Source organism: Odocoileus virginianus, chromosome 4, assembly GCF_023699985.2.
Source record: "Odocoileus virginianus isolate 20LAN1187 ecotype Illinois chromosome 4, Ovbor_1.2, whole genome shotgun sequence".
Classification (NCBI taxonomy): domain Eukaryota; kingdom Metazoa; phylum Chordata; class Mammalia; order Artiodactyla; family Cervidae; genus Odocoileus; species Odocoileus virginianus.
Window position 1 is genome coordinate 55,861,332 of NC_069677.1, and position 17,808 is coordinate 55,879,139.

A 17,808-nucleotide genomic window follows, 5' to 3' on the forward strand; every position below is an offset into this window, starting at 1 on the left:
TTCCGTTTTAAACACTCTAGCCCCCAAAGACATCTGACCCAGAAAGCAGCTCACATTATCCTAGGAAGGGCCAGGGAGCTGGTGGTAAAGAGGCAAACCCCTACCGCTTGGTCCAGCGCACAAGCTCAGACCTGCTGACCGCACACCAACGCAACCAGGTCTGGGAACGGAGGAAACCCAAGCCTGAATTAATTGGTTATCTCACTGGAGTTTTGTGCGTCCTGATACTGTAACTTCCCAAAGACACCAGATTCAATTAGCAACCATCCCTTTGTTACCTCTTATCTCCATCGCAGCTTCTAAATGTCAATTCAGTGGTCTTGAATTACTAAAATATCTATGAAGCCCACCGCTGCAACTTGTGTGATAGACTTATTCTAGAACAAAAGTGTTTCACAGAATTCACTAGAATGGCACGGTTTTCAAACTGCATTTCTCAGCCACAGGAGCTCACAGCCGTAGCTTGGGGGGCAACCGGTAGGCAGGACAAGTCCTCGCTGCACCCCCGTCTGCATTCAAAGGCGCACTCTCACCTGTTTAAGTGGAACCACTCGAGTCCCGTTTAAGGTCTCGGTAGGAAAAAATGGATTCTACTGCTCTGCCCCTCAAAACAAAACCAGACATACACACCGTACACACAAACCCCATTTGAGAACATGTTGCCAGACCAGAGTCTGAATCAACATCTTAAAACATACTACAACTGCCTGAAAAAGTCTGAAAAATTTAAGGAGGACTGAAAAATTTGAGGAGGAAAGGATCTTAGATCATCTTTCATGCAATCCACTCATTAAAACTGAGGAATTAAATGAGCCCATGAGCCTGTATATAAAAAGCATATCCTTACAATATCACCTCCATCCCCACTTCCTGCCCATGTTTGTTCACACCTTTCCCCAAAGTTCCCCAAACCTTACCACTGACACTAAGCGTTGAGGTCCTGTTTGCACAACCCCAAGAGATGGTGCATCTATAGCATACAGGTGGACGCTCCAAGAATCAAAATGCTAAACCTGTTTCTAAGATATGCCTACTGAAGGGCATGGGGAGAGGAACAGAATACAATTATCATCATCATCATCTTGACTTGGAGAAATCAACAGAAACAACACTAACATTTATTAGTTCTACTTGGCACCACAAACTGCGTGCATTCCATCTGCACTATTTCCCCTAATGCACACAGCAACTCAGTCAGGGAGGCAACATTATCAGCACCATCTCCCGGGAGACAAAGGCCAAGCCTAGAGAAGAAGAACACCCACCTCCAGAGCACCCTCACACCTGCCCCAGCCGGCAGCAGGCACAGCACTGCCCTCAAGACCCTAAAAGGGCCCAAGCACATCAGCTTTTGATGATCAATTTAAAGTGAACCCAGGTACAAAGGAAAAAATCCCCACATTCCTCGGGATGTGTCACAAATCTGGTGATTCAACAGAGACTCTGAAAGTAGCTTAGATAGTGCCAGTTCTCCTGCTGCCAGGGGTACCTTGGAATTTAACCGAGGGCCAGCCCCAGACTATACTTCATTCATCACCTCAGTTTCCTTCCTTCGCCAAGAAGACATTAGGAAATCTTCTTTACCTGGTTTCTATGTGGCACTCATACTGGAACACACTAAAATTTTCTTACGTCAGCAGCAAATCAACAAAGAGAGTAGTGAAGTTATATTAGAAATAATAAGTGTGAGGGTCTAGAGTGTTTGATTATGCCTGAGCTAGCTACTAGGTAGCTTCCAGATCTTTCTAATCTACCACAAATAAGTAGTGTATGAACTGGATTTTGTGCCTCTGAATGAATCTGAATCACAAAGGTTGGCCTAGAGATATCTCAGCACCATAATGACCCACACATTGGAAGAATATGTTTATTGAGTCTGCATCTTCACTATTTTATTTTATAAAAATTAGAGCTCCATGCAAGAAAAATTGAACTTAAAGCCAAAACATACTGATTCTTATGTTGTCTTCAAACAAAATGTCTAAAATGAGTTTAAAAAAAAAAACAGTGGGAAAGGAAGCAGTAAATATGAATTACCATTCAAATGTCATCATATATGGAGGAAACCTGTAATATAAAAATTTGTGAGAACCTCATCTATACCAAATGGTGCAAAGACACTTAGAAGATAGTCTGAACATAGGCCAAGGGAAAATTATAATAAAATACAGATCCATAAGTACTATATTTAAAGTGCCATTTCAAAATCATGTTTTCTCCAAGCAATCATTACCTTTGACAGATAAGAAACTCCCTACAATGCATTTCAAGTTTTTTTTAATTCTCCAGTGTGGAATACGACTTATGACAGGCAACATTCATTCTGCTCTTCTATGTGCTTGGCAGGCATATAATGCTGTTGATCAGTCACTCAGTCGTGTCCAACTCTTTGTGACCCCATGGACTGCAGCACACCAGGCTTCCCCTTCCTTCACTATGTCCCAGAGCTTGCTCAAACTCATGTCCATTGAGTCGGTGATGCCATCCAACCATCTCAACCTCTGTCGCCCCCTTCTCCTCCTGCCTCCAATCTATCCCAGCATCAGGGTCTTTTCCAATGGGTCAGTTCTTCACATCAGGTGGCCAAAGTATTGGAGCTTCGTTTCAGCAAAAGTCGTTCCAATGAGTAGTCAGGGTTGATTTCCTTTAGGATGGACTGGTTTGATCTCCTTGCTGTCCAAGGGACTCGCAAGAGTCTTCTCCAGCACCACAGTTTGAAAGGATCAGTTTTTCGGTACTCAGCTTTCTTTATGGTCACAGAATATGCTGAGTTAAATACTACCACTGCTTTCGCAGGGATCATCCCAAGGAAGAGACTGCTGAGACAGAGAGGTTAAGTGATGCGCCCAAGGACCACAGCCAGGATAGCCTGAGCCAGTCTCATGAGGGCAAATACTCTGGAGCTCTGCCTCCCAATTAATCAGACGTATGCCTCTTACATCCTCTCGACCACATGTTAAGAAATGTCACAAATGCCTAAAAGATAAATACGCAGAGGTAAAATCCTATAAATGTTTAGACTAACTAAAACACGCCAACTGGCGTTCAGTAAAACAAAGATTAAACTGAAGTTGTAAAATTACAGCTACAGAGAAAGATTGTACATCAGGATGCCTGCCAGGCAAGATCACTTAGAAACCATCCCAAATGACTGTGAGAAAACTTGACAGATTGAAAATGTTGACAATCTCTCATAATCGTTTCCTTTTTAAAACCATACCATCTCTTTTATTTCAGAAGCAGCTGCATCATGGTGCTGCTTTTTTTGTTTTGTCTTTTGAAACAAAAGGCTTCCAACAGGGTGATAATAAGCATCTGAACTACACACAAATAGCAAATACTTCATACGTAGAGTTGATAAGTGATATTTGGTTTGGTAAATGGCAAGAGATTATCGAGCAAACTCAAACATTGTTTTTCCCCGCAATTGCCTATTTAAAAAAAAAAAAAAATAAGCCTCTGTCATTTCCCACAAAACACCAGAATAAATTAACAACCAGTCAGCTGAATTAAAAAAATATTTACAAAATATCCTGTCTGGGCTTTTGCTCTCCTTGCCTAAGGAAAAATAAATGTTTCCTGCCTTTACTATGATTTTGCTTCATCTCCTAGGCCTTTAATAACAGAAACTCATCTAGACATTGCTAAATAATGCTATCTGCACAATAAGCTTTGGTCTTTCCTGCAGGGCAGGCTGATGTGATTTCTGGCAATGGAGAGGTACTTTTAGACCACACAGTTTGTCTACATTAGGGACAAACAGTAGAACCATAACAACTTCTGGAGTTGGACACAGTCAAGAAAAAGGACGCACACTCCATCCACACTCTCTGTGGAGACGGAGTGAAAGGAGGGATGGAACGAGGGGTAGGTAAGGGGACTGGATGCCTGGCTTCCTCACCTAGGAGTCCAGGGAAGTGAAAACACTGAAGTACTCCATCAGACGTGCCATCTCTAAAGGCTTCCAGGCTCCTGCACATTGCTCATTCCCTTGTGAAATTATGTTTACAGTTTGGAAGCATTTCTCTCAGAATTAAGTATGGCTAAGTTATAAAAAGGGGCTTCCCAGGTGGCTCCATGGTAAAGAATCCACCTGCCAAAGCAAGAGATGCAGGAGAAGTAGGCTTGATCCCTGGATCAGGAAGATCCCCTGAGAAGGAAATGGCAAGCCAGTCCAGTATTGTTGCCTGGGAAATCTAAAGGACAGAGGAGCCTGGAGGGGTCCATGGGATGCAAAGAGTTGGACATGACTGAACACACACACACACACACACGTTATAAATGAGTTTTTCCATAACGATGGTTACTGAGCCAACGTTTCTGTTCAAATGTGGATCTTTCCATAGAAATCAATGTTTATTAAAACTTCAAAGCAGAGCATTTTGTACCTCCCATATACTCAGTGATAACAAAGCTTCAAGAAAATTATGAGGCAACAATTAGCCTTTGCTCATACTAATAAGAGCCCCTACCATTCACTGGCTACTTACTCTGGCTGAGAACAGCAATTAAGAAAATACACATTATTTCATTTAAACTTTCAAACAACTTGAATGAGGCAGGTGACACTAAGGGAAACAGGGATGCAGAGAGGACATAACTCACCCACCGCCCCCGGGCGTTAAGAGGCAGAGCTTACTTTGTACCCCAGGATGACTCTGGTATATGGGATTAACTCTAAAGAAACACAGATTAATCCCATCCTGACCCTTTCCCCATGACTGAGTAGACAAGTTTGCTGGTGTTTATGGTTTTGTTTAGTTTTGCTTTTTCCTCCCTTCATTTTGTGCTGGATGAAACTCTAGCCAAAGATGGCCAGAGGTTTCATGTCAGGGGCAGACTCTATCAGATGGCTCAAGATCCCCTAGAGGAGGGCTGAAAGGCTGCAGGAAGGGGCTGGGACGAGTCTGCCACGGACACACCCCAGCACAGAGGTGCTGCTTCCGGCCCACATGCGTCTGCTCAGCAACAATCGCCTGCCGTGGACCTTCTCTTTCCTGGGTGCTCATCACTGAGACACCCTCCCCTTTTTGAACTATGACAAAGACTTAGGTAGACATTTAAGTCACATTCTCATTCTATGAGGGTTATCAATTAGCATGAATCCTCAGAGTAAGATTTTTTTTTACAAACTAATGAAAGCCACAGAGTTCCTCTCACATCCCCATTATTCAGCTGTTAGGTCTCTTTGCAGATTGCTTATTTTTACATGAAACGGGTCTCCCGACAATCTCATCAACTCCACAGGACAACCCCCAGCCTGCCTATTTATGACTCAGACGCTTTTACCTTTTAAGTGATTGTCTGTATTTTTAAATGAATAAAATCAAGGGCCTTGCTTATCAAGTATAATATAAGGCTTCTGGAGAAACTACAAAAGGCAAAGGATCACAATCTGATTTGGGCTTTTGGTGTCAGGTTACAAGAAAGAATGAAAAACGCCGTTCTGGAAGCATTTATATATCGTGAATGGGACTTTTTCAAGATAGCAATAATTGCAAGCTGCCAAAAGCAAAATTCTAAAACGAATAAGCTGGAAGGGCTCTTCAGTGAAATATATCAGAAAACAATGAATAACAAGGATGTGTCAACAACACACATTTTCTCTGCCTGTTGAGGTATAATACTAAGAAGTATCCATCCAATAAGAGTCGCATTATGTAAACACACACCTGGACCTCATGTGTTTTCTCTAAACGCAGCTGCTCGCAAAAGGACTTTCAGGCTTATTCATTTGCATATGGTTAAGAACTGGACTAAATTTGGTTTGGCTCAAACTGTAATATTAATGTGATAACAAGAGCTAACATTTATAGAGCTTGTTTACATATCATAACTAATTCTAAGTGGGAAAATGGGCAGCCTGGATGCACAGGGAAGCCTGCCTGCATTAGGCAAGAGGGTACAGTCTCTCCTGGTGACAGAAACAGCTGGGGAATTATGATCCCTTTTAATGTAAGCGATGAGCCTCAGTTATAAACAATGCTGCCATGGTTTTAATTATTTGAATAAAGGTTACTGATTTATAAAAAAAAAATATATATATATAGACATAATTATCCAGGTGAAGAGAAGCATGGAGAATAAAGGAACTGTATCTTCATTTTCCACATCAAGAGACACGCATGGCAGACAAGAACTCTCAGTTACAACAGGAACACAGGGATTGACACCCCAAAGTAGTAGCTAAAAAAGTGATCGAGGGAGGCACTGGGGCACACAAAAGGGGCAGGATTTTTTTATAAGTTTTATAAAATTGATTACTTAAAGTACATAAATGCATAACTTTGACAAAAAAACTTTTTTTAGTTTAATTCGAATTACCAACAAAAAAATCCAAATTAAAAGGATGTTTATATTTCTGAGACTAGGAAAACAAAGAAGGGAGTGCAGTGGAGGTGCTCACATTCATTTACAATCATGTCCTTGTCTCTGAAAGATTTTGCCTTCTCACTGAGATGGAGTCAGGAGAGAGGGTGCCCAAGAATTGCAAACAGGTAAGGTGCCAAGCCGAGGAAACCAACCCGGCCGTGTAGGATGAGAGAGGCCCTCCAGCCCAACATGCCAGGTGACTGCATGAATGACAGGCACAGGAAGCATCAGCAAAAGACCCTCCTTTCCCCAAAACAAGGAGACGGCCGTTGCTCTCGGCAATTCAGTAGAAGGTTATATACACTGTCAGGAGTGCCCTAATCAAAACTCAGATTAAGCACCATGGGGATAACCATTCGCTCATTTTTAGGGGGAAGATAAAGAAAAGCTCCGCAGGTGGTGGAGTCTGGCCTGTGTTTTAAGAAATGCACAAGAGGTCAACAGGTAGAGACGGAAGGAAGGGGCCAACCCAGCAAATCTGAACAACGTCAGTGGTGGAAGAAGAGACGATGTGTTTGGAAAAGGGACATGGTCAAAGCCACGTCTCCTGCTGCTGCTGCCCCAGGGCAACCTGAGGGAGAGTGTGGCGAGTGCGCCTCCTGGGACAGACAGTCATTTCAGTGGTTACTGGGACAGTGCAGAACTACAGACACGATCAACTAAAACGCTGTAAAAGGCTGTGTGCCTCCTGAATTATCTAGCTTACAGGACATCCTCCTGGTTTAAACTGTCCTATTTCGCACTGCACACACCTGAATCCGAGGCACTGACATTTATCTCGTTGTTCAGGGATCCTGTCACACCTCCAGGTTTCCCCAAGTGCTCACCTTTGCTCTTCTATAATTTCCCAGAAGTGTGGAATTCACACGACTCAGAGGTTTGAGTTTCAAGTACCTCCCGTTCTCCCTTCAGCTGACAAAACAGAACCATTATAAAGGTACAAGTTCCTTTAAAAAAGAAATTGCCCCCCTTTGGCATCTCGTGTAGCTCTTGTTGGTTTTAACGCTGCGATCATTATCTAACCCCATAAAACTGAAGCCCCAAGGACTGGTTTTGGTTATTTTAAAAAATGCTCTTGGCTCAAGGTTTCATTGTCACTGAGCTAGTTCTAGCAGTTACTGGATTACAAACAAACCAACCTACTCCTGCATGTCAAACTGAGTATTTTTAAAAGTCAGTTTATTTTTATATCATGGATCTCAAGCCTTCAAAACTAAAAGCGAACACATTAACTTTTACTCTGGCCTTTATCAATGTTTAGAAGTCTCCTTTATGAAACATACCAAACACTGTAAGTAAAACTTGGAAGAAAAGAACAGCTTCCCAAAGGAAGGGTGGCCAAACTGTGTCTGAACCTGGGTTCCCACAGGTCTGAGAAATACTCAGGAGGATCAAACTGAGACAAGTTTACTCAACTTGCAGTTGAGTAAAGTTGACTCAACTAGCTATGCATTTACTTTAATTAAAAGATTAAACACATAAAATCTGTCATTTCAAAGTCATTCTACTTAAAGGAAAGCTAAATATTTGATTTTTAAGGCGATGCCATGTCAGTGCTAATCAGATATAATAAATAGAGCAGATGGTACACAGATAAAATAAAATTTCAGACATGAGTATCATCTCCACTTTTCAAAGCACCAGAAGAAATTTGAAGACTTTTTTTTTAAATAGTAATCAAACATACTGTTCAGCATTTGTTTTCAAGGAGTCACGGCAGAGGCAGCTCCCAGCCCAGAGCAGCGGGAGCGGCACCCCCAGCTCCATCCCCAGAGCTGCACTCAGGTTCTCAGCATGAAGATGCCACACCTGTGACATCTCTGCTTCATCTCAATTCATGTGCGCCCGTTAGCAAGATCTGCTTCTACTCCAGACTTCCCTGGTGGCTCAGGCGGTCAAAGCGTCTGTCTACAATGCAGAAGACCTGGGTTCGATCCCTGGGTCGGGAAGATCCCCTGGAGAAGGAGATGGCAGCCCACTCCTGTACTCATGCCTGGAGAATCCCATGGACGGAGGAGCCTGGTGGGCTACAGTCCATGGGGTCGCACAGAGTGCTACTCCATTAGCAAAACAACTACTCCTGCTTTGCTGACTACTCCAAAGCCTTTGACTGGGTGGGTAACAAATAAACAGTCAGAAATTCTTCAAAAGATGCAAATACCAGACCACCTTACCTGTCTCTTGAGAAACCTGTATGCAGGTCATGAAGCAACAATTAGAACCAGACATGGAACAACAAACTGGTTCAAAACTGGGAAAAGAGTACATCAAGGCTGTATATTGTCACCCTGCTTATTTAATTTATATGCAGAGTACATCATGCAAAATGCCAGACTAGATGAAGAACAAGCTGGAATCAAGACCGACTGCCAGGAGAAATATCAATAACCTCAGATATGCAGATGACACCATCCTTATGGCAGAAAGTGAAGAGGAACTAAAGAGTCTCTTGATGAAGGTGAAAGAGAAGAGTGAAAAAGCTGGCTTAAAACTCAACACTCAAAAAATGAAGATCATGGCATCCGTTCCCATCATTTCATGACAGATAGATTGGGAAACAATGGAAACAACGACAGACGTGATTTTCTTGGGCTCCAAAATCACTACAGATGGTGACTGCAGCCATGAAATTAAAAGACACTTGCTCCTTGGAAGAAAAGCGATGACAAACCTAGATAGCATATTAAAAAGCAGAGACATTACTTGGCCAACAAAGGTGCATATAATGAAAGCTATGGCTTTCCCCAGTAGTAGCGTATGGATATGAGAGTTGGATGATAAAGAAAGCTGAGAGCGGAAGAATTGATGCTTTTGAACTATGGTGTTAGAGAAGGTTCTTAAGAGTCCCTTGGACCGCAAGGAGATCAAGTGAAGTCAAGTCAAGTCACTCAGTCGTGTCCGACTCTTTGCGACCCCATGGATTGTACCTACCATGCTCCTCTGTCCATGGGATTTTCCAGGCAAGAATGCTGGCGTGGGTTGCCATTTTCTTCTCCAGGAGATCTTCCTGACCCAGAGATTGAACCCGGGTCTCCCACATTGTAGGCAGACACTTTAACGTCTGACCCACCGGGGAAGTCCCAAGGAGATCAGACCAGTCATACTGCACCAAGTCTGACGGATTAAATACCATCAACTTATCAGTGATACGGAGCCACAAAAGGACACAGGCATGCTTGGATTCTAGAAAGATCCTACTCACGGGTGACTGGACGGCAGCTACTACGGGTGGGGAAAAGACTGGAGGTAGGGAGTACGGGCCAAAAATGACTTTGCGTTTGGTGAGAATCATAGATAAGAAATAATTAGGTATTAAAAAACAGATTTTAGTGATTGACTGGATAGTTATGAGACAGTGAATCAGAATTTAATGTTTTATAGCGCTTGAGTGATCCATGGACAATAGTACCAAATAAAAGGGACTTAAAGTCAATCGGGGCTTTCAGGGGTATTGTTTCATTTTGATAATAATATACATATCTGATAACGAGCACGCTGTCTAAGGACAAAGGGAAAAGAAACTGGTAAAGTAAGTAAAGCTGATGATGTCGGTCCAGAACTGGCAGAGTACGGGAGATCCAGGCTCGTCCTCCAGGGAGACGTATCATGACTGCATTAAACCAGAGGACTAGGTAAGAAAAGTAAAGGATCCCTGGCAACAATCTGTTAAAGATGGCAACAATCCAGAAATTACCGACCTGGGCTTCCCAGGTGGCACTAGTGGTTAAGAAAAACAAAATCTGCCTGCCAATGCAGGAGACACAAGAGAGTTGGGTTCGACCCCTGAGCTGGGAAGATGGTTGGAGGAGGCCACGGCAACCCACTGCAGTCTTCTTGCCTGGAGAATCCTATGGACAGAGAAGCCTTTGCGAACCCCGGTCACAGAGAGTCAGACACGACTTAAGTGACTTAGCACTCACTGGCACTCAGAAATTAGAGACAAACAGCATGCTCGCCTGAAGAAAAATTAGGAGGCGCAACAGCACCAGGTGCAGGTTGGGGATGTGTAAGCCTAACTGCTGGAGCAGGTGGGCACCAGGAAGCCTCACATCCCCGCCCCCCAGAACCGGGCGAGGCTAGACGGGAACATCACGCGGGCTCAGAGGAGACAGCTTTGAGGTCCTTTCAATCTCTCATCTCATTTGATAATGATCGTGCCCTTTGCTGGTCAAGACACTCCAGTAAACACACACACAGAGTCTCCTCACTCCTTCCCCCCCCCCCGGCACTCAGTGGGAAATGTTCTGGTCTGCTTTACTCTCAAATATTTTCTCAGTTTTCCAACACTTTTCAAGGAGTTAGTGAGGCCGTGTGAACTACAACTTGGAAATACGTCCCAATAAATACAGAAGCTATTCTTACAGCAGCCTCACAGTCAAAGGTCACAGCCAGGCATGGGAAAGATCCTGCCTCCTGCTGCTAGCTGGAGCGCTCACTTACCAGATCGGCTGCGCTCGCTCACGTTCACTCTTGCTCACTGGCTCTCACTCCCCGTCTCTGCATCTGTCTGTCTGTCTGTCTCTCTCAGTACCCAGTTTCATACCGGTTACTGTTTGGTCAAGCCTGGATCATTTGTCACCCTAAACACAAATCAGACTGAACTCACACAAGCAGAGGAGAGAGCTGGGCTCCGGAGAGGACTGGACATCTGTGGGACTTGACGTTCAAGTCCTTGGCGAGATGTCAGCATTTCACAGAGCACTTTAAATGTTTCGTTTGAGAGCTAACGCAGCATTCCCCCACTGGTCAACAGCAGGAGTCCAGGCAGAAAGCAAAGCAGATTTCCCTCAACATCAGACGCTACACCCAGTGGCTGCGCCAGTCTTGCCTTCAGAAACCACAAGAGACTGGATAAACTGGTAAGTAAAAAAGTCCAGCCAAGGCAGACTGTATTTAAAGAATAATGTGATACCACTGTAAAATGGCCCTTTTGCGCTTATGTCCTAGATTCCTTTTTATAACAGACAGAGTGACAGATTTACAGGTGAGATTTTACTTTTCCAGGTTCCAAGACTAAACTAGGTCCAGTTAATTTTTCTCTGTAAATGTTCTTTTTAATTGCACGAAGCAGGATTTTCTTTCACGACCTCACGCACAGGCTTTTGTAAACACCTGTTTCAGAAACTTTACCTTATTGCTTGTAAAATATAATACAGTGTTGTGTGTCTGTGGATAGTGAGTTAAAACCAGTTTTGGAAATGGTAAAGAGCACAAATACAGCTGGGTTATGATGTAATCCTCAGAGCTGAGGGAATCCAGTAAAGAACTAAAATACTGGAGGGGAAAAAAACAGGTTTGGTGTAAGAGCACAAAAGGCCACAACCCCACCGAAAACTGAAAGCAAAGATGAAATACTTCATGCAAGCAAGCATTTTAAGTCTTCTCTGAAGCGCTAAATGCCTGGGCTACCTGTGTGGATTTAAGGGTGAGTCCCATGTGATTTTCGGGAATTTTAAGAGCCTCAGTTGCTGTTTTAGCTTGTACTATATGTCTCAGAAGTTGTTGTTTTTTTTTAAATGGAGTGTTTATTATAAGCTCTCATACATGAAATATTTTCTACTTTGAAACTCCTCACATTAATAATAATTTACATTCCCCAGCCAGTATTAATAGTGTTACACAGAATCCCCCAAAATAATTCAAATATTTCACTAATGACTTCCTTTCTAAAAATTTAAAGAAACTAAATTGCATAGTTCTTTCCTCACAACATCTGTTATTTGCCTTTCGGTATGAATTTCTCACACAAATCTCCTTTTATTTATTTTTCCTCTTCAATAAAGGGGAAAAAATATTTTTAATGGGATAACTACTTTCCAATGCAGCGTTTGCTTCTGCTCTACAACAATTTGAATTAGTTACATGTATACACGTAACTCTCCTTGAGCCTGCCTCCCACCCATCTACGGGGGGACAGAGCCGTGAGCCGAGACCCCTGTTATACAGCAGCTTTCCACCAGCTATCTTACACACGATGGCGCATGTATATGTCAACGCTATTCTCTCCATCTGTCCCACCCTCTCCTTCCCCTGCTGCGTCCGCAAGTCCGTTCTCTATATCTATGTCTCTACTTCTTTCCTGCAGAAAGGTTATCAGTACCAGTTTTTCCAGATTCCATACATGCAAGTTAAAGTACGATACTTGTTTTCTCCTTCTGAACCTCACTACAACTGACTCAATTTCTTTTTTATGGCTAAGTAATATCCCATTGTACATTTCTTCTTTACCCTTTCATCTGTGGATCAACATCTAGGTTCCTTCCATGTCCTGGCTATTATAAAATGTACTTCAGTAAACACTGGGATACATGTATCTTTATGAATTATCGTTTTCTCAGGGTATGTCTCTAGTGGAGAGTTTGCTGTTTCTTATGGTAGTTTTATTCCTCGTTTTTTAACTAGGAATACTTTTCATACCTTTTTAACTAGGAACACCCTTTAACTAGGAATAGCCACCATACTCTTCTCCCTAGGGGTTGCATCAATTTACATTCCCACCAACTCAGGGGAGTTTCCTTTTCTACACGTCCTTTCTAGCATTTATTGTTTGTAGACTTTTTGATGATGGCCATTCTGATCAGGGTGAGGTGATATCTCATTGTAGTTTTGATTTGAATTCCTCTAATAGTGAGTGATGGTGAGCATCTTTTCATGTTTCTATTGGCCACCTATACGTCTTCTTCAGAGAAATGTCTGTTTAGGTCTTCCACTTATTTTTTGATTGGATTGTCTGTTTTCTGTTATTGAGCTGCATGAGTTGCTTGCACATTTTGGAGATTAATCCTTGGTTAGTTGCTTCATTCGCAATTATTTTCTCCCATTCTGAAGATTGTCTTCTCATCTTTATAGTTCCCTTTGCTATGCAAAAGCTTTTAAGCTTAATTAGGTCCCATTTGTTTATTTTTGGTTTTATTTCCATTACTTTAGGAGGTAGGTCAAAGAAGCTCTTGCTGCAATTTATGTTCAAAGAGTGTTCTGCCTATGTTTTCCTCTAGGAGTTTTATAGTTTCTGACCTTACATGTAAGTCTTTAGTTCACTTTGAGTTTCTTTTTGTGTATGGTGTTAGAAGTGTTCTAATTTCATTATTTTAGATGTGGCTGTCCAGTTTTCCAAGCACCACTTACTGAAGAGACTGTCTTTTCTCCATTGTATATTCTCGCCTCCTCTGTCAAAGGTAAGGTGCCCACAGATGTGTGTATTTATCTCTGGGCTTTCTATTTTGCTCCAATTACTTATATTTCTGTTTCTGTGCCAGTACCATGCTGTCCTGATGACTGCAGCTTTGTAGTATAGTCTGAAGCCAAGAAGGTTAATTCCTCCAGCTCCATTCTTCTTTCTCAAGATTGCTCTGCCTAGTCAAGTCTTTTTTGTTTCAATCCAAACAGTAAAACTTTTTGTTCTAGTTTTGTGAAAAATGCCACTGGTGATATGATAGGGATTGCACCAAATATGTAGAGTGCTTTAGGTAGTATAGTCATTTTCACAATATTGATTCTCCCAATCCAAGAATATATTTCTCCATCTGTTTGTGTCATCTTTGATTTCTCTCATCAGTGTCTTATAGTTTTCTGCATATAGATCTTTTGTCTCCTTAGGTTTATTCCTAGGTATTTTATTATTTTTGTTGCAATGGTGAATGGGGTTGTTTCCTTAATTTCTCTGAGTTTTCATTGTTAGCTATAACAATGCAAGGTATTTCTGTGCATTAATTTTGCATCCTGAAACTTTACTAAATTCGTTGATAAGCTCTATTAATTTTCTGGTGGCATCTTTAAGGTTTTCTACATATAGTATCATGTCATCTGCAAGCAGTGATTGCTTTACTACTTCTTTTCCAACCTGGATTCCTTAAATTTTTCTTCTCTGGTTGCCATGGCTAGGATCAAAACTATGCTGAACAACAGTGATGAGAGTAGCATCCTTGTCTTGTTTCTGATCTTAAGAGGAAATACTTTGTTCTCACCACTGAAAATAACGTTTGTTGTAGGCCTGTTATACATGGCCTTTATTATATTGAGGCAGGTTCCTCCTATGCCACTTACTGGAGACTTTTAAATAGGTGTGGAAAACTATCAAAAAGCTTTGTCTGCATCTATCGAGATTATCGTATTTTTTTTATCCTTCAATTAGTTAATACAGTGTATCACATGGATCAATTTGCATAAACTGAAGAATCCTTGCATCCCTGGATAAACCCCACTTGATCATGGTGTATGATCCTTTTAATATGTTGTTGGATTCTGTTTGCTAACATTTTGTTGAAGATTTTTTCATCTGTGTTCAGTGACACTGGCCTGTAATTATCTCTTTCTGTTGATATCTTTGTCTGGTTTTGCTAACAGGGTGATGGTGGCCACATAGAATGAGTTGCTAATCTGTCCCTATTCCCACATGTACTTGCCTCCGATGTCCACGGCTGCCAGAGTCAGGGCATTTTCTTTTGTGGGAACACACTGTCCTTTCACACAATCCACAGACACAGTCTACCAGCTGACCTTGTGGATTTAATCTGCAGCTCGTGCAGGTAGTAGAAAGGCTTTTGATGCTCTTCCTCAGCTGTTCCGCCCCTGGAGCTCAATTGTGGTTTTATCCACCTCTGTAGGTGGGCCAGCTCCTGAGGCTGCCCCAGAGGACCTGAGTCTGCGGCAATGAGGACTGAACAGGGAGGTGACATGCCTGCTTGGATGGTGAGCGCCCCGGCAGCACTCGGTGCACAGGGAAGCCGGAAGCCGTGGGCTCAAGGGATACAGCTCTGTCAGGAGCTTTTCCAAGCCTCCCACAGCAGGCACAAGAGAGGCAACCGTGGGTGGTCCTTCTCTCCAGCTAGGCGGCCAACGGGAGCCTTCAGGGAGAGAGCTCACGGCAGTGGCTCCACCCCTGCGAGGGGCTCAGCAATAGTGCCCTGCCTCCAGGGCTGTCAAGTTTTCCTCCAAAGGCATTCCCTGTTGCAGATTTCCTTCCTCCCGTTCCCTCAGACCATCTCCCCACAATCAACAGCAGTCCTCACCCCAGGACTGCTCTCCGCTCCCCACGCTCCAGCTCGAGCCCCTGTGTGCACTGGTGGACATGCGTCCAGCACGGGGTACACAGGCCTGTGGCAGATGCTCCGTGTGGCTCTCTATGCAGACTACCACAGATCAGCTGCTTCACTCTCTGATCCTTCAAATGCTTCCCTTCTGTCCCTGGGACTCAGGAATCTCTCCCGTGCTTCAGCGTCCCGCCCCGGGTGCGAGTCTGGTCCTGCTTGCTCTCCTGCTTCTCACTTCTTCCATCCTGCCCGGTCGTGTGCGGGTTCATACAGTCCTTTCTGGTGACCGAGGCTCCTGCAGTATTCAGCCAGTGTTCTGTGAGGACCGCTGTCCAGGGGCATCTGTGCAGACAGATGCACTCCACGTCCACCTGCTCCTCTGCCGACTTAGACCCAGTTCCTAATGTCTTATAAGTTTTCATTTTCCATCTTGATTGATTCTTCTGATTTCTTCCTCTGAGATTTCACATAACACTCTTAAGTATCAAGCATTGGTACCATTGTAAGCCTAATTCGTTGATGGAAAGAACAAAGTATGTAACTTGTGAAACTTATTCTATTGCTTGTTTTTCTAGAAAGTTGGGTAGTAAATTCCATAGACTCTAAATTAATAATTTAAAACCTTAGTTCATTTTTAACATATATTCCAGTTTACTTCCCAGTCCAAAAAAAATCAATAAATCCATCTTTTGCTAAGGAGCTCCATTTTCTGGAGGGACTGTAAGAATACTTCAACTGAAATAAGGCAGAGGTTTAGAGCATATTTTGCCAATGACAAACAGTTTCCCCTTCTGCCATCAAAAACTTCAGAAATCACTGAATTTAGTACTTGCTGTAAGTTGTGACTTCCTTCTTCATAAATTACTCTCTAAAGGAGTCTTCCTTAATTCAGTTTTATACCTATCACTTCCCTGTCAGCTTTCTCCACTTAAAGAAAGCATTCACAGGAGAAACTCTATCCACTTATATATACAGACCTTTAGACATATAGGTAGATCTCACACTTAACACAATTAAAAAGAAGAGACTGGCATTTGCAACTAATTCCTCTTTCCTCCGTCTGGGCCAACTGTCTGCATCAGCTCATTCTGGGGAAAAAGGCTCTGTGGCCTTCTGCGCTTCTTCAACAGAAAACATTTCACTGGCTACTAGGCAGCATTCACGTGTCATCAGATAGTTTGAGAAAGAAAAGCCATAATGAAAGTTTAATTTGTAAAACATAACCAAAATCAAGGCTCACTGACTTTTGGTCCTATGCCCTTTTATGCAACTATATAGATTTTCACTGTTCATGTGTAATTTTACTAAAGACTATTTTAAATAAGTCTACATTAGCCATATGAAATTGACATTTTTTGCACATAAAATATACTTAAATGTTAGCAATTTTATATGACTCAATCTAATAAAAAAGAAAACAGTGTTAGAAGGTGGCCCCAGCAATCAAAGGGTGAGGGAAACATCACTATTAATAACCTACATAATTCAAAATCACTGAAGATTTTGAATGCGGATAATTTCATGGTTACTGCAGCCATGAAATTAAAGGGTACTTGCTCCTTGGAAGGAAATGACAAACCTAGACAACATATTACAAAGCAGAGACATTATTTTGCTGACAAAGGTTCATACAGTCAAAGCCATGGTTTTCCCAGTAGTTTTTCACGTATGGTTTTGAGAGCTGGACCATAAAGAAGGCTGAGCACCAAATAACAGATGCCTCTGAATTGGGGTGGTGAAGACTCTTGAGAGTCCCTTGGACTGCAAGGAGATCAAACCAGTCAATCCTAAAAGAAATCGTTGGAGAGACTGAATATTCATTGGAGGGACTGATGCTGAAGATCCAATACTTTGGCCACCTGATGCAAACAGCTAACTCATTGGAAAAGACCCTGATGCTGGGAAAGATTAAAGGCAAAAGGAGAAGAGGGCAATAGAGGATGAGATGGTTAGATAGCATCACTGACTCAATGGATTTGAGCATATATTCCGGGAGACTGGTGGACAGAGGAGCCTGGCATGCTGTAGTTCATGGGATCACAAAGACTCAGACACAACTTTGCAACTGAATAACAAACACAATACATAATTCATATGCACTACTGAGATTTAGGACTTCTAATTATCCCTACAAGTACTCCTCTGTTTTTAAAGCCTCTGCACAGATTCTGTTATCAAGTGGGTATTTCCAGCAGCCAAATTACACTGACAAAGAACTTCTGTCACTGGGTCTGTTTTACTGATTAGGAAACTGGAGTCCAGAGAGCTTTGGTGATTCAAACAGGATAGCACAGCTAATAAAGTCCAAGGGTTGAACTTAAAAGGAAAAAGTCATCTGGCTTCAAATCAAATGCCCTGTTGCCTGCCTCATCCTGTCTCTGACCTAAGGAGGTAAACATATCCAATA

The 17,808-nt window shown here is 42.5% G+C and overlaps 2 protein-coding genes across 17 annotated transcripts in view; one reads left to right on the top strand and one right to left on the bottom strand.

Annotated features, from left to right (window-relative positions):
* Positions 1 to 17,808, bottom strand: part of MED12L (mediator complex subunit 12L) — a 340,418-nt gene that overhangs the window by 172,715 nt on the left and 149,895 nt on the right. The window lies entirely within an intron of this gene.
* The window catches only part of P2RY14 (purinergic receptor P2Y14), a 58,986-nt gene that overhangs the window by 19,421 nt on the left and 21,757 nt on the right, over positions 1 to 17,808 (top strand). For 3 of the 8 annotated variants that reach the window (XM_070466588.1, XM_070466589.1, XM_070466591.1), the window contains 2 exons: positions 11,126 to 11,231; positions 13,465 to 13,547. The exons of 1 other annotated variant lie outside the window; for it this stretch is intronic. The gene's annotated coding sequence lies outside the window, so the exon portion shown is untranslated. The remainder of the gene's footprint in view (positions 1 to 11,125; positions 11,232 to 13,464; positions 13,548 to 17,808) is intronic. 4 more of the 8 variants (XM_020886578.2, XM_020886581.2, XM_070466590.1 and 1 more) reach the window with 3 other exon arrangements.